Source organism: Physeter macrocephalus, chromosome 11 (assembly GCF_002837175.3).
Source record: "Physeter macrocephalus isolate SW-GA chromosome 11, ASM283717v5, whole genome shotgun sequence".
Taxonomy (NCBI): Eukaryota; Metazoa; Chordata; class Mammalia; order Artiodactyla; family Physeteridae; genus Physeter; species Physeter macrocephalus.
Genome location: NC_041224.1, coordinates 5676889 through 5692174, shown reverse-complemented (window position 1 = coordinate 5692174; position 15286 = coordinate 5676889). Strand labels below are relative to the sequence as shown.

The window sequence follows — 15286 nt, the reverse complement described above, 5'->3', positions numbered from 1 at the left end:
GCGTGCGTCTGCCTGCGACAACGTCAGGGCTGACGTCGCGTTTCCAGCAGATCTACGGGAACAATCGAGCACTTCCTTTGACGAGAATGTGCAAAAACACGAGGTTCTACGATTTTTTAAACTAAACTTAGCTTCTTCAAGGCCAGGAGCCTCCTCGTGAGGCTGCCGGGCTGGCGTTCTGGATGGTGGCTACACCTGCAGTCTCCCGCGTCCTGGGCAGTCTGTGTCTCCCACTCGCTTCCTGGTTTAGTTGATGTTTATTGCCCTGGTCCCTGAAAACCCTAAGGTCCTATACATACATCTTAATGGTTAAGGATGTAGACTGTAAAACAGAAACATTGTTTTGCAGACCACTTGGTTGAGGTATGACTGACATACAAAAAGCGGAACGTACTGGATGTCTGCAGTTTAATGAGTGTACATTTCGAGATAAGTGTACATCTGAGAAATCACTGGTACGCTCTGTGCCATGAACCTATTCATCACCTCCAAAAGTTTCTTCCTGCCCTCCGTATTATTATTTTGTGGTGCGAATACTTGACATAAGGTCTGCCCTCTGAGCAGATTAAGAATACCGTGCGGTGCTGTATCTGTAGGCGCTGTGCTGTGCAATCTCTGGGACTTTGATCTCCTATAACTGAAACTTTGTACCCTTTCTTTGTCTCATGCCTGCCCGCATCCCCCTGTCCCCAGCCCCTGGAGACCACCGCTCCACTCTTTGCTCTGTGAGTCTGCCTGTTTAGATCGATCACCGAAGCAGTGCCATGTGGCATCTCTGCCTGTGACTGGCCTGTTTCACGTACCACAGTATCCTCCAGCTTCATCCACATCGTCAAATGGCCAGATTTCCTCCGTCATTAAGGCTGAATAATATTCTAAACATTTTTGGATTCAAATTCCAGCTCTGCTCGTTGCTGGTCTTAGGAACGAAGGCACGTTATTTGCTCTAAGCCTCTGTTTTCTTACCTGAAGCCGGCTGGCGCCAGTGCCTGCCTCCAGCGAGGGTGGCGAAAGCCCTTGGCGTCGCGTCTGGCACCAGTCGAAGGTCCACAGTGGCAGTTGCTGTTCCTTGTTAATTAGCAGTGCGGTTGGCGACCCTACAGGGCCGGTTTCCCGTCTCTGCCGTCCGTCAGCGAGCAGATGCCGTCACGTCTTCCTTCCCGGTGTCTCGCGGCACCGTTGCCGCCGCCGCCGCCGCCCCGGAGAGCTGTCCGCCTGGTCTCCCGTGCAGGCGGCTGTGACGGCTCGCCCTGCCCTCCACGGTCTCTCCAGCTTCCGTGGAGAAGGTCTGCCGTCCGTCCTTTGGCTCTCCCCCACTGGGACTTTCAAAGCCTGTCGTATTTAGGCCCGCGTGTTATTCTTTCTTCCCCGCCCCCCACTCTGGTCACATGTAGGGCCGCGTCCCGGGACGTGCATCGTCCTCTGTGTTGTCTGCGCCGACGTCCTGGATTTGCTGCAGGTACCCACCGTCTGTCACGGACAGTCGTGACCTTGCTGTGTGCAGGGCTCCCGGGTCGGAGGTGCTCAGGCCTCGGTCCTCACCCCCCCGTCTTGGCTGGGCCCTGGCCTGCCTTTAGAGGTCCAGAGTCTAAGAAGCTTCATTACTCTGTTGCTGTTGTTAATCTAGAGTCCAGAGCACTAGAAACCCACCTGTCTCCTTTATGCCTAAACCCTGTGAAAAGGAATTTCGCTCCCGGAGATGTGAGCTGCAGTATCACTGGATCGCTTCTTTATGTCTTAGTCTTTGTAAAACTCAAGTGTTGAGTGGGTGCACAGTAGTGTTTCCTTTTGATGTGTTTTTGTTCTCTTAGTTTAAGGGATCTTGGCAGTGGCTAAAATGACTCTCTTGTTGGTAAAAAAAAAAAAAAAAAAAGTGGGGGGAATGTGAGATGCACGAACGAGTTCATCTGTTCCTTGTGTGGAATCCCCGCTGACCTGGACGCAGCCGTGCCAGCCCCTGTTGCGTTCTGGGCGCAGCGGGGAAGCTGGGGCTCCCAGGCCTTTGTCCATTCAGGTGGCCTGACCTGCACCGCATCCTGCGTCGTGATAGTCTTACGGGATCGTTTCGCTGCGGGTAGGATTGAATTTCCTTGGCTTTGATGCGGGGGGTGGGGGGGTGCATCTTAAGATTAAGAGGCCTAGAGGAGGCAGCGCGTCCTTGAGGGCGGGGCTTTGCCCTCTTCTTGGCTTCGCTGCTGCCGCCATCTAGGTTGAGGGATGGCGGAGCGAATGCGTGGCTCTCCTCCGGAATGTGCCGTGCATCTCATAGTGAGCAGATGAGGACGCTGCTGCAGAGGTTTGCCCCTGTGCTGCCGGGCGCCCGGCGGGGCCTCGGAGGCGGGGGAGGACGGGGGAGGGAGGGGAGGGTGGGGAGAGGGTGGGGAGGGCATTTATCCAGAGTTGTCTCCAGCGGCCTCTTCTTCCTTCTGGAATCTTCCTCTCAGCTCCCCTAGGAGACACGGAGGCCAGCGCTCTTTCCTAGCTGTCGCCGCTGAGGACTCACCCGTGATTAAGGCCCACCAGATAGAGGAATTTCAGGGTACTGAGCCCAGGGTTCAGACCTGCTCATTACACCATTGTGTCTCAAGAAATACGTCCCAAATAGAAGCTGGCTGCTGGGTGAAGTGCGTTTCACCCAGTGGTGCTGGGGTCATCCAGGCAAGACAGGTCAGACATGCTCTGTGTGGTATTTTCATTAGGTGAGAGGTTGGATCCTTTTATTTATTTATTTATTTATTTTTGAATAATTTGGGTAAAATTTCAGAAATACTGAGTGGCGAAGAGACCAGGGTAAATACCATATGATCTTCACCCCAGATTAACAGACATTAATTAACATTTTGGCATATTTGCTTCAGATTTTTGTTTAAATGAGAGAAAGGAAACAGTGTAGATAAAGTTGAAGCATAATTTGTTGCCTTTCCCAGTTCTCTTGCCTTTTCTTCCCCACAAGCAATTGCTAATATGAATTTGTATCCTTCCATCTTTTTCTAAATGTGCTTTTACATATGGATGTTTCTATCCTTTTAAGGGCATATACGGTGTGAAAATGATCATCAGCAGAAAAGATATACTGCATGTTTTGTTCTGTTACTTGTTTTTAAAAAATTGTCTGTTTTGAGGGTAGCTAGCCGTGGAGACACGGAGATCAGATGACATTTTCAATTCTAATTTTTTGTATTGTCTGCAGATGTCTTCTGTTTGTACCTAAAATTGCTAATGGAAATCCATCATTGGTTTCCTGATATGTAATAGAAATCCTTGTTTGTTTGTAATGCCTTAAATTGATGAGAATTTTAAAAAATTGCTACCATTAGTAAGTTGAAAGCCTCATTTGTGGCTAAAATTTCCACATTACTTCAGCAGATGGTCTCAATATTCTGTGTTTCAAAAAGATGCTGCAAAGATACTGCATTGGGTGTGGAATCGTTGGTAGGGGGTGAGTGGGTGGCTGGGAGTTCTTGTCTTGAGCTGACACATGTAGAACCGCTGTTGCTAGGGCCGCTCAGGGAAGGTGGGATTGTGTGGGGAAGTGTGTTATTAAATGTTTTTTCCCTTTTTTTGGCTAACAGTTGTTAGTTTTTTTTAATATTAGAACATGTCTCCTTTGGTTTAAGAAATATACCTAAATATAACATTAGTACTTATGATATGAATCTTGCCTGTTCTTCTCAGCAAGCTCCGATGTCACTGTCCCCACTCACTGTCTGATGGACGGTGCACGTGAATCGCTCATCTTGACCTCATGCAAAGGCTAAAACTGGAAAAACAGGTCCACTTTTAAATGTACCCAATTCCTGTTTATGGCATCACTATCCTTTTCATATCTAAGATTAGGAACTGTGGAGTCGTCTTTGAATTCCGTCTCTTTATTTTTCACTTTTGGATCTGCTTTCCCCTCACCACCACCCCCGCCCCCCGACATTCTACTGCACTGATCTCTTGTGTTCTAATGGCATTGCTGTCTTTCTGGTCTAGGTCTGCTCACCTCTGACTTAGCTCACTGCGGCTGCTGCTTTGCTGAATATGCAGCCTTCGGTGTCCCCTGTACCCAGTTATCAGATTTAAAAACGCTGCCCACATTACCCTGTTTGCAAAGAGGACTTCTCCCCCATGGACCCTTAAGGGCTCTGAAGTTGCTATAATCAAGCCCCAGTTCTCTCGCGTACCAACTCTATGACCTTGAATATGTTGTCAGTATTCTGAGACTCAGTTTCCTCATGTGTAAACTGAGGCAGTAACAATAGTGTTTAGGGTAGAGGGCTGTCAAGGGCGTGAAGTCAGAGAACACACCTGGAAGTACGGTACCTGGCGCGGTCCAATGTTTGGGCAGTTATTACTAATCAGATCAAGTTTTTAATCCTTTTACCCAGATTTCATTGTTTTTCATATTGTTCTACTCTCTAAGTATTCAGCTTTCACCGTCTAAAACTATAAACTGGTTGTGTGATCAGTTTAGTCTCGTTGAACTTTAACCCCTTTCCTTCCAATCAGACCTTTGCATGCGTGTAAACCTGGGATCCTGTAAATACATACACCCGCAGGATTGGGTGCCTCAGAGTTTTCCACCTGTAATGTCTTTCTTTTTGTTTATATTCTGTCCATCCTTTAATAATCGAACTCAAAGGCCCTCTTTTCTGTTTTTATGTTCCCCTTTTTTTTTCAGCACTAACTTACAGCAATGGATTATTTTGTTTATCTTTATATAATACCTTCTTGTTAGTTTAGTACCTTTATGCAGGAGCTATTTCCCTATCTCAGTTGTAAGTCCCTTCTGGGCTGGGCCCCTATTTTGAACTACTCTTGCAGCCTAGCCATTGCTGAGTACTTAATAACGTCTTGGTGACGCTTGCTACTTGTAACATTCATGCTCGGGGTAAAAATCGTGGCGCTCTTTTTGGCCAGGACTGCTTCACACGTGAATGAGTGTTGATATGTGTGGACTCAGCAGAGCTGTGCTGCAGGAGTACGGTGGCGTGTACGATGGACAGGGTTTCTGCTCTCCTTTGAAGGGAAGGCCGCCGTCAGACACGAGCTGGGAGGAAGTGAGCTCAGCAGGGCACAGGAGGTACGGGTCGTAGCTGGAGCAGAGGAGCGGAGCTAGGCCGGGGCTGCCCCTGCGGGAGTGGTGGTCGAACAGAGGCTCACCGAGCGCGGCCGCCTGCGGGACCTGGAACAGTGTTTGGGGCAGAGGGGACAGTGTACGTGGGAAAGAGGGGCCGAGACAGAGCTTGGCGCGGTGCAGACTAGACGTGCTTCAGACGAGCTCTGTTTTGTGTTTTCTACATCTTTTTTATGGACGTCTAGTTGATTTACAGTGTCGTGTTAGTTTCTGCCGTAGAGCACAGTGACCCGGTTACACGCGCACATATATGTTCACACACACGTTCTCGTTCATATTGTTTCCCAGCACCGTTTATCACAGGATACCGAGTAGGGCGCCCCGTGCTCTACCGTAGGACCCTGCTGTTCATCCGAGACCGGAGCTCTGAACGTGGGCTCCGTCCCAGGCGAGCTGGTGAGACATTGGCCACCGTCTTCTCAGGCCACATTCCGGATTTTTAGATTAGATTCTAAGAGCCGGTTTTCAGGGAGGGAGGGAGCTAACGAGCTTTAGGACAGATGTGTGGGTGCGGACACACTCTGGTTAGCGATCGCCCCTCGGCGGCCCGTAGCCGGCGCGTTGCGGGGGCAGCTGTAGGCCCGCGGCGAGGCCGGGGCAGCGGCGCAGGGCGCGAGGTGGGCCGATCCCGGAGGCATCAGGAAGGTGGCGGGACGCGGTGATCGGCTCGACGTAGGAGGGTCTGCGTGGGCATCTGCGTGGATGCCAGGGTGCGGGGTCGGGGCAGGTTTGGGAAGTAGCGGAAAGACGTTCCGTTTTAAACGTGTTCAGTCGGAGGGGGCCTCTGGCGTGAAGCCAGGGCGGCGCCTGGTCACACGCTGGGCCTTGGGCGGCGGGAGGCCGGGCGGGGGCGGGGGACGACTAGAGATTCCGCTTACAGGTGACAGTTGCAGCCAGACTTGTTATTCTCTAGTGGCAGCGTTTTCAGGCTCAACGATACCTTTTAGGTATGGAGCCTCACGATTTTGGCTGACTGTTTCGCAGAGATTTGTTGCGTACCTGTTATTTAAAAGGCACAACGTTAAGCTCTGGGCAGATGCAAAGAAGAAGAATATCTGGTTTTCCTCTTGGGACTTGAACGTCTAAGGATAAACGACCTAAAGACTGAGCAAAGCACAGTGGAACACGGTTAGAAAGGCAAGTAGCGAGGGTAGCTGTGTTTGCTGATTATTTATGGTGTAGGACTTGAGGGCGTGCAGAAGCTGGGAGGGCGTGTGGTGAGGAAGGTGGTTGAGTTTTCCAGGAAGGCGGGTCCCTTTCCCTTCGGGTAGCAGGAAGCGGGACGAGGTTGCGCCGGCAGGCTCTGGGGCAGAGCAGTGACCCTTGGGTCTGTGTGGCGTGGGCCCTGCGTGAGCACCGGATGCGATGCCTGGCTGTGATGGCGCTGTAAACCGGTTTTATTACTGGTTGTAGCGCTGAAGAGTTCTGGTCCATTGAGAGGCCATTAGAAACTTGGCGTATTTTATGTAACTGTATTGTTTTGTTTCCATGGTGTTAATGTCGTGTGAAACGCTTTTGATTGTTGAAGAGTGCGGGGCAGAGTTTAGGGAGCCTTAGTGACTCTAGATGTAGTGCTTGACTCTAGATGTAGTGCTTTCTCACCGGAGTCCTGAGATCTCTATCTCTGTGGCTTTGGTTGGTTGTGCGGGGATGGGAATAAAGATCTGTGAGGTCTGACAAGTGCGGACGGAGCTTTAAGCTGTGAATGCAAAGAATGCTGTGTTCTGCTGGCGAGGAGCTGCTTTCACGGCGTCTGCGTTTTGCGATCGCCCTCTTGATGTCATTTGTCTTTAAGTAGACAGAAGACTCTTAGACTCTGTGCGTTCGTAGGCTCTTCAGCTGATCCCTTAAGCGTCCAGGTGGGTGTGGGTGAGTGAACTGGGTGTGAAGGTGGGTGGGTTTTTGTATCTCACTGACGTTGCTCTTCCTACCGTGCTGGGTAACTGCTTATGGATGTTTCCCGTTACTTTATAGCCGTGCCAGTGAAGGGTCCACCTGAGAAATCTCGAGAGATGCATCGATCTGAATGCTTTTACCCTGTCTTAGGCTGTAGTCTTTCTCTTGATAGAATTCTTCTGTGATTGTACCAGATGATACAGAAAAGACTCCTGGCGAATTTAGGTGGCACCGACTTACCAGTCTCTTTCAGGCTGCTCCAGGTAACGTTAGAACCATTTACACCAGGTAGTTTTGTTCATAAAATGACACTGTGGGTTGTTTCACCTGGCTGACGACGAAACCATTATTTTTCATAGGAGGCAGTGGTAGGTAGTAAGATTTAACCAGTGTGTGAAACGCCTGAAACTCTGCTCCAGCACCTCCAGGCATCAGTGTCCCGGTAGCCTTTCACCTTCCAATGCTCTTTCTTTCTTTTTATAAAAATGTCCATGTGTTTCTAAAAGTAAAAGTATATACAACATTAAAATCCAAGCAAATCTTTATGAAAATTCAGTTAATGAGAAGATGAAATCTAGTGGAGGGGAAGCCTTTCCCTGTATTTGATGACTCATCAGCAGTTGCTACTAGAACTAAATTATTTTCTAGAAGGTGTTTCCAGCTGTTAGATGGTTGCAAATAGCAATTCCTTGAAATGTCACCTCTTTTCATTATTTGAGGATCGATCAATACCTGACATTACCTCTATTAATTATTTTATATATATACAAACACATATATGTATATGAATTTCCATCGTACATATTTAATGTATGTACAGAAATAGATAAAACTCTTACAAGTAGGCCACATAGAGAATAGTGCCCATAATTTTCACAAGTTGGACACACCTGTGTAAATAGCGGGTGTATTTGAGTATATTTGAGTGTACTTTACAAATAATTATCTTTGGTTTGTGTAACAGGAAGAAGCGTTGATTAAGCCATGAATCTCGAGGTGCATTTTAGTTTGGCTGAAGATGTCTGGTTATTCATATCTCGGGTGTTTTTCTGACTTAAACACTCAAGGTCAAGCTACGTGGGTGAGAGCCTTGCTCACTCGTTAGTCGGCCTGAGTGTCAGAGGTGAGTCTTACCCACGCCTCCGTCAGCTGCCCTGAAGCTGAGGTGCATGGGCGCTTTATTCACAAGGGCATTGTTGTTGCTTCCCAGCTCTATGGGAGAATCTTAGCCCTGCCCTCAGCCTTCTGTCAGGGCAGGTGGATTTGTGTATGTCTCACAAAAGTCTTGTTTGAAAGAAGCAGTACTTAGGGAGGCGTCTTAAAGGACATGTAGATCATACATTACACTAGCTATTTTATTGTATTTTTAAAAATCTTTCTGTTATTTATTTATTTGGCTCTGCCAGGTCTTAGTTGCGGCTTGTGAGCTCCTTAGTTGCGGCTTGTGAACTCCTTAGTTGCGGCGTGCACGTGGGATCTAGTTCCCCGACCAGGGATCGAACTTGGACCCCTGCAAGCGTGGAGCGTGGAGTCTTACCACTGTGCCACCAGGGAAGTCCCACTAGCTATTTTAAAATACACTCCTGGATCAAGCCAGATTAGCCTGAGCATAGCATCGTTGTATCCTGTTTTATGGTCAGACCAAGTTTTACTGACTTGTTAGTTGGTGTGATGTTGGCGGGTGTTGTCAGGAAGTCCCCTAGACATGTTACAGATTCTCTGGCCACATCACCTGTTAGTTTACCTTCTCAGATAAAGCATATGGGTTTCAGAGTCTGTGACCGTTGTCTGTACTTAAGTGAAACATTCTGCGGGTTTCCCTGCTCCTTCCAAAAGGATAGGCTGCATATCTGCAGGGAGCGCCTGGCAGGTGTGGCTTGAATTCCCTTTGCTTAGCAATTGTTTGTGAGCACCTTTGTGTCTTTCTGAATTAATAAGCACATGAAAAAAATTTAATTTTTTCTTCAAACTTAATTTTTTTAGATCACTTTTAGTTTCACAGCAAGACTGAGGGGAAGCTACAGAGATTTCCCCTGTACCCCCCGCCCCTACACGCACAGCCTCCCCACCAGAGGGCGCACCTGTTACAGTCGAAGACCCTACATGGACACGTCGTAATCACTCAGTAGTTTACATTACGGTCCCCACTTGGTGCTGTGCATTCTCCGGCTTGGGATGAATGTACAATGACATGTGTCCATCATTATGAATATTGTACAGAGTATATTCGCTGCCCTAAACGTCCTCTGTGCTCTGTCTTTTCGTTCCTCTCCACATCTCAACCCCTGGCAACCACTGATTTTTTTTTTTTTTTACTGTCTTTGTAGTTTTTTCTCTTCCAGAATGTCATATAGTTGGAGTCATAGTATAGTGGCTTCTTTCATTTAGTAATATGCATTTAAGCTTCTTCCATGTCTTTTTGTGGCTTGACAGCTAATTTCTTTTTAGCTCTGAATAATATTCCCTTGTTTGGATGGACCATAGTTGATAAATCTGTTCACCTACTGAAGGACATCTTGGTTGCATTTTGGCAGTTACGAATAAAGCTGCTGTAAACGGGCTTCCCTGGTGGCGCAGTGGTTGAGAGTCCGCCTGCCGATGCAGGGGACGCGGGTTCGTGCCCCGGTCCGGGAGGATCCCACATGCCGCGGAGCGGCTGGGCCCGTGAGCCATGGCCGCTGGGCCTGCGCGTCCGGAGCCTGTGCTCCGCAACGGGAGAGGCCACAACAGTGAGAGGCCCGCGTACCGCAAAAACAAAACAAAACAATCAAACAAACAAACAAAAAAAACAAAGCTGCTGTAAACATCAGTGTGCAGGTTTTTGTGTGGAAATAAATTTTCAGCTCCTTTGGGTAAATACCAAGGAGTGTAATTGTTGGATTTTATGGTAAGAGTATGTTTAGTTTTGTAAGGAACTGCCAAACTGTCTTCCAAAGTGGCTGCACCATTTTGCGTTCCCACCAGCAGTGATGTAGCTCCCCATCCCCGCCAGCGTTCGGTGGCGTCAGTGCTCTGGTTTTGGCCATTCTGATAGGTGTGTAGTGGTGTCTCATTGTTAGCTGCATTTCCTTGATGACCTGTGCTGTGGATATTTGGCTTATGGCTTGTCTTCAGATTCTCTTGACGTTGTCTTTTGTAGAGCAGAAGTAGTTAATGAAGTGCAGCTTGTCAACTGTTTCTTTCACAGATTGTGCCTTTGGGACTGTATCTAAAAGTCATTGTCACACCCAAGATCATCTAGATTTTCTTCTGTGTTATCTTTTAGGGGTTTTATAATTTTGCATTTTACACTGAGGTGTGTGACCCACCTTGTGAAACATTTTGACTAACATAATTTTTCTTTAGTGATTCGTGATTTTATTTGAGCATTAATAGCATCCCACTTTAAATTAGTATTTGGGGTGATGTTTATTTCTCTCCTTTTGTACTTTTCCTTATTGCTTACATTGTTTATAATGAGTGTTTATCATTTTTCCCCCCAAACAAGAGCTTTTTGTCTAAATCAACTTCATTGAGGTCCTATTTATCTACAATAAAATGCATGTTTTAAGTGAACCTCTCCGTGAATTTTGACAAATTTAGACCATCAATCAAGACATAGGACATTTCATCACACAGACCTTTCCCAGTGAGTCCCGCCACCACAGCTCTGGCAATGACTCATCTGCTTTCTGTCACTTTATATTAGACTTGTCTCCTCTAGCTGCATGTAGGTGATATAATACAACGTATATTCTTTTTGTGACTACTTGCTTCTGGTCAACATAGTGTTTTTAAAAAAATTAAAAAGTTTTTCATACAATGTTTAAAGGGTACTTTTCATTTACAGTTAGTTATTACAAAATGTTGGCTCTTGATTAATATAATTTTTTAAAAGATTAAAGCACACTAGTTGCCGTTCGTGACAAGGTAGAACAATTCTGCCTTAGTTACTATGAATCTGCTTTTCCGGATCCTGCAGGCTGTTTAGCTTACTGTTGTGCTAAAACATCCAAAAAGCAGGTGGCTGGGGGCAGCCCATCCTCGGCGTCATTTCGTGTTATTCAGGGAAAAGTAGCGTGTGCTTATTTCAGAGAACTTGCGTCTCCAAACGGCTCTCTCCTCAAAACCAGCAGCCCAAGCAGTACAGCTGCTGGTATCTGATAAACCCCAGTCCAGCCGCTTCCTCAGAGACGTGTTTAACTTGCGGTCACTTGGTATTTTTATACATCTTTTACCATAAACACTTTCATTTCCTACTGAACGTGTAAGAAAGTAAGATGGAGGGTATTCACGCTGCACACTGGCGGTGCCTGGTAACGGAGTTGTGAGGTGGACACGTGCGCCCTTCCCCGAACTCTTTGGCTGTCTGTTTTCCCTCCCACCCTCCCTCCCTCCCACCCTCCCTCCCTCCCCTTCTTATTAAAACGATGGCTTTAAATGTCACTTAAAGCCTCTGAACTGCTGGGTGCCTGTGTCCTGTGACTGCAGTGGCCTTAGAGGAGAGGCACAGACTTTGTGCTGAAGGAAAGTGCAGTCATGGTGCTCTCAGCTGGGATTTGCTGCAACTTCATCCTTGCATACGCTGGAGTCTGCACATCCCTCACAGAGAGCTCACATATGCCTGGATCCTCGAAGCTTTTCACCCTCCTAACTGGCCGTCTCAGAGTCCAGCGGCACCTCCCGGCCTTGAGTCATCGAATGGAGCAGCTGTAACGGGTCTTGGAGATGCTGGGATTCATCTAGTTAGCCCTTGGGATGGGAGACGCCAGCGGAGGCCTGAGCGTGGATCACTGTTTCCGGGAGAACCTCGGGGCCAGGACTAGAGCCCTCTCCGTAACTCCAGCTCGGGTCTCTCTCCTGGGCTAAGAATGTCCGCTGCCATGTCAGTAAACAAAGGATGCTGTGGCCCTCAGGCCCTCAGCCACGGGCAGTCCCCAGCGGTGCGGCCCGAGGGGATTCAGGATGGAGAAAAGCAGGACGCCGGCCCCAGAGAGCTGAGGCGCACATCAAAGGAATGATTTCGGTGAGCCCAGACTCTTGCATCTTCCCGGACATAGAAAAGTGCTGACTTCATTAACTTGATACCTGGTTTTCTTTAATTAACAGCCATCTTTTGATGTTCCCGTGGCCTCTTTGTTGTTGAAACTCCCACATATCCTGCCCCCCTGCCCCCCAGCCTCTTTAGTCCCTCAGGGCTACCTGAGAGGCTGCCTCCTGGGCTGAAGTCCTCAGCAGGTCTGTCGAATAAAACGTAGTTCTCAACTTCCAGTTCATGCATTTTATTTTTTTTACTTTTTGCGGTACGCGGGCCTCTCACTGCCGTGGCCTCTCCCGTTGCGGAGCACGGGCTCCGGACGCGCAGGCGCAGCGGCCGTGGCTCACGGGCCCAGCCGCTCGCTCCACGGCACGTGGGCTCCTCCCGGACCGGGGAACGAACCCGTGTCCCCTGCATCGGCAGGCGGACTCTCAACCACTGCGCCACCAGGGAAGCCCAGGTTTAGTAATTTTTTAACAAGAGGAGCACATCTGAGTCTCTGGTGGAATTTCTGGGAAAACAATGCCCCACCCACCCCAAGAGTCTGATTCAGGAGGTCTGGGTGTGTCCAAACCTGCATCTATTCTGAAAGAGTTTCCGGGATTCTGACCCCCAGTTTTGATTAAGATCCACCGATGGGGTCCAGTTGGCTCTGCTGAATCTCTGTCCAGGTCTCCTCCCACCGACTCACAACCCGAGTGTCAGTTACAAACACATGCCCTGACCTGGAGGGCCTGGGGCAGGTGTGTTTGCGCTTTTCCAATATTAGCAAGCAAGTCGTTTGTTTCTTGCCACCCTTATTAAATCAGAGCCCGGAAGCAGGACACAAGGTGGGGCCTCCTAAAAGCCATGTGCATCTGATTTCAGAAACAGTAAAAGAAAAGAGCCATCTCTCTTCCTCTCTCCTGCTCTGTCTTGAAATTTAGTTTGGGAGGCATATGTGCCCAAACTTGAGTTGCTGATGAACTGGGAAGCTTGCTTTATCAACAGACTTTAGTTCCTAGGCCACTGGGCAAAGAACTGTGAGAGGTGAATTTCCACTTTCTTAGCACTTCAACCCTCCCCTGCACCCCCGACCCTGGAACTCTGTGTGTTGCCCTCAGGGCACTCCTCCAGAAGAGGGGCTGAAGTCAAAAGGTCTGGTTTCTCCCCTCCAGGACACATAGGGAGCTGGGACAGCTGGCCTCTGGTGCTCCAGGAAAAGAGCATTTGTTGCTGTGCCTTAGACTCCTGAGGGACGGTACAGGACGCAGATGCTGCCTAGAAAAGATCGACCATGTGTCATCCTTGTGTGTTCAGAGGGTCACGGCACATTAGCATTGGTCCTGGTGCCTCTCAAAGGGACAGGGCATTCTGTCACCGCGCGAACCCGCGTCCCCTGCATCGGCAGGCGGACTCTCAACCACGGCGCCACCAGGGAAGCCCCCATGCGTTTTTTTTTAGTCGACATTAGTATCCCGTCCTTTTTGAACTCCTCAATCTTATGCACACTAAGTTAATCAAAGTTCAAAGTAAAATGATCTGATTTCCTGTAATTTGAAGCCCTGCTTAATAATTTTCAGCTTAAAACATTCAGACGTTGAACACCGATTGCTCTGGATAGTTCATGATAGATTTTACGTGTAGTTCAGGATGGTGATGGTGTGACTTCTCTGCTAAAGGGCCCTGGTTCTGTGGTGCGGTTCAGAGGTGCTGCGTGATCTGCTCTTGCCTGCATTTCCTTCCTGGCTTTATCAGAACTTCGCTCTGGCTCTTTATGTTCCAGCCACAGCTTCCTTTGAACACGTTGGGGTCTTTTCTTCCTGGAACCTAAGTCTGTGCTGGATCCCCTGCTGGGACGTGCTCACCCGCCCCCCCGCCCCGTCCTCGCCCCCGCCCCCCATGATTCAGTTTGTTCAGTTTCACATTGGTAGAGAGAGGTGCTCTTTACCCACCGGAAGCTGTGTCTCCTGCCTACGCTCATTCTTCTCTCAAATTACACTCTTTACTTTCCTTCCCAGTGCTTATATCACCCTGAGTAGTTCGTTTATTGCTTATTTATTCACTTGACTACTCGTACGTGCTTTGTCTTTTTTGCTTGCTAGGCTGGCAGCTCCGTGCAGACACGGGCGGGCCATGTCTTTTACTCACCACAGTATACCCAGCACCGAAAGGCAGGGGCGGCCTCCTAGGAGACCTTCTAATGTCTGTTGACTCACTGAGTGGATCCAGCCGATGCAGAGCTCAGCAAAGATTCCGCGTAAAGGGCCGGGTAGGCTTCGTACTAGGCTTTGCAGGCCCTGTGGCCTCTGGTGCAACTCCTCGGTGGCCGGAGACGGTGTGGGTGACGAGGCTGTGCTCGGGTAGAACCTAGTTGTGGAAGCGGCCAGCTTGCTGTAGTCTGCTGGCTCAGAACGGCCAGCATGTTGTGACTACATTATCTGCTAAGGTTCCTTTTGACTCAGGTCTTACACCGAAGGCAACCCGAGCGCGTGGCGCACCTGAGCCACCTGTTGACCAGAATTAACTGAAACAAGAACCATTTCTTGAGCGCTGACTGTGTGCCAGACACCCTGGAAACTAGGACACAGAGACCCGGCTTCCCGGCTCGGGTGAGCCGGCCATGACGCAGCGAGGCCTCAGGGCTGCGAGGGGTACACAGCCTGTGGGTCTCGGGGACGTCGAGGCCGCGGGACGATAGGGTGGGTGCCGTGTGCTGAGGGCTATCCGTGTGGTACCTGTTTTACTTCTCCACAGGAAAACGCTGGAGAAGGTGTTACAAGGATGAGAAGCTCAGGGAATCGGGGGTACAGTGAAGGGTTATTTTGGTGTCAGACTCAGATTCAGGTCCTGCCCTCCCTCTTTCTTTCAACTTGGGCCAGTTGTTGAACCGTAGAACTCAGAGGGTTACTGTGAAGGTCAGATGAGTCTTGGAAATCACTCGACTCAGAAGCACTTATGCTTGTAAATTTCCAGGCGATGAGGCCTCCGTGTTGATGTGCTAAAAATGCCTTTGAAACACAGGCCTGGACAATTTAAAAACCCATTCTCTCCCCGCTGCTGCACTTACTCTGCGCATTACCTTTCACTTAAAAAAAAAAAAAAGCCCAGGGCTTCCCTGGTGGTGCAGTCGTTGGGAGTCCACCTGCCGATGCGGGGGACGCGGGTTCGTGCCCCCATCCGGGAGGATCCCACGTGCCGCGGAGCGGCTGGGCCCGTGAGCCGTGGCCGCTGAGCCTGCGCGTCCGGAGCCTGTGCTCCGCCACGGGAGA

At 49.2% G+C, this 15286-nt stretch overlaps 1 protein-coding gene across 10 annotated transcripts in view; it reads left to right on the top strand.

Annotated features, from left to right (window-relative positions):
* Positions 1–15286, top strand: part of MPP7 (MAGUK p55 scaffold protein 7) — a 276448-nt gene that overhangs the window by 11793 nt on the left and 249369 nt on the right. The window contains exons 1-2 of one of the 10 annotated variants that reach the window (XM_055087703.1): positions 7191–7281; positions 7983–8141. The exons of the other annotated variants lie outside the window; for them this stretch is intronic. The gene's annotated coding sequence lies outside the window, so the exon portion shown is untranslated. Of the gene's footprint in view, positions 1–7190; positions 7282–7982; positions 8142–15286 lie in introns of those variants that run through there. 10 annotated transcript variants of the gene reach the window in all.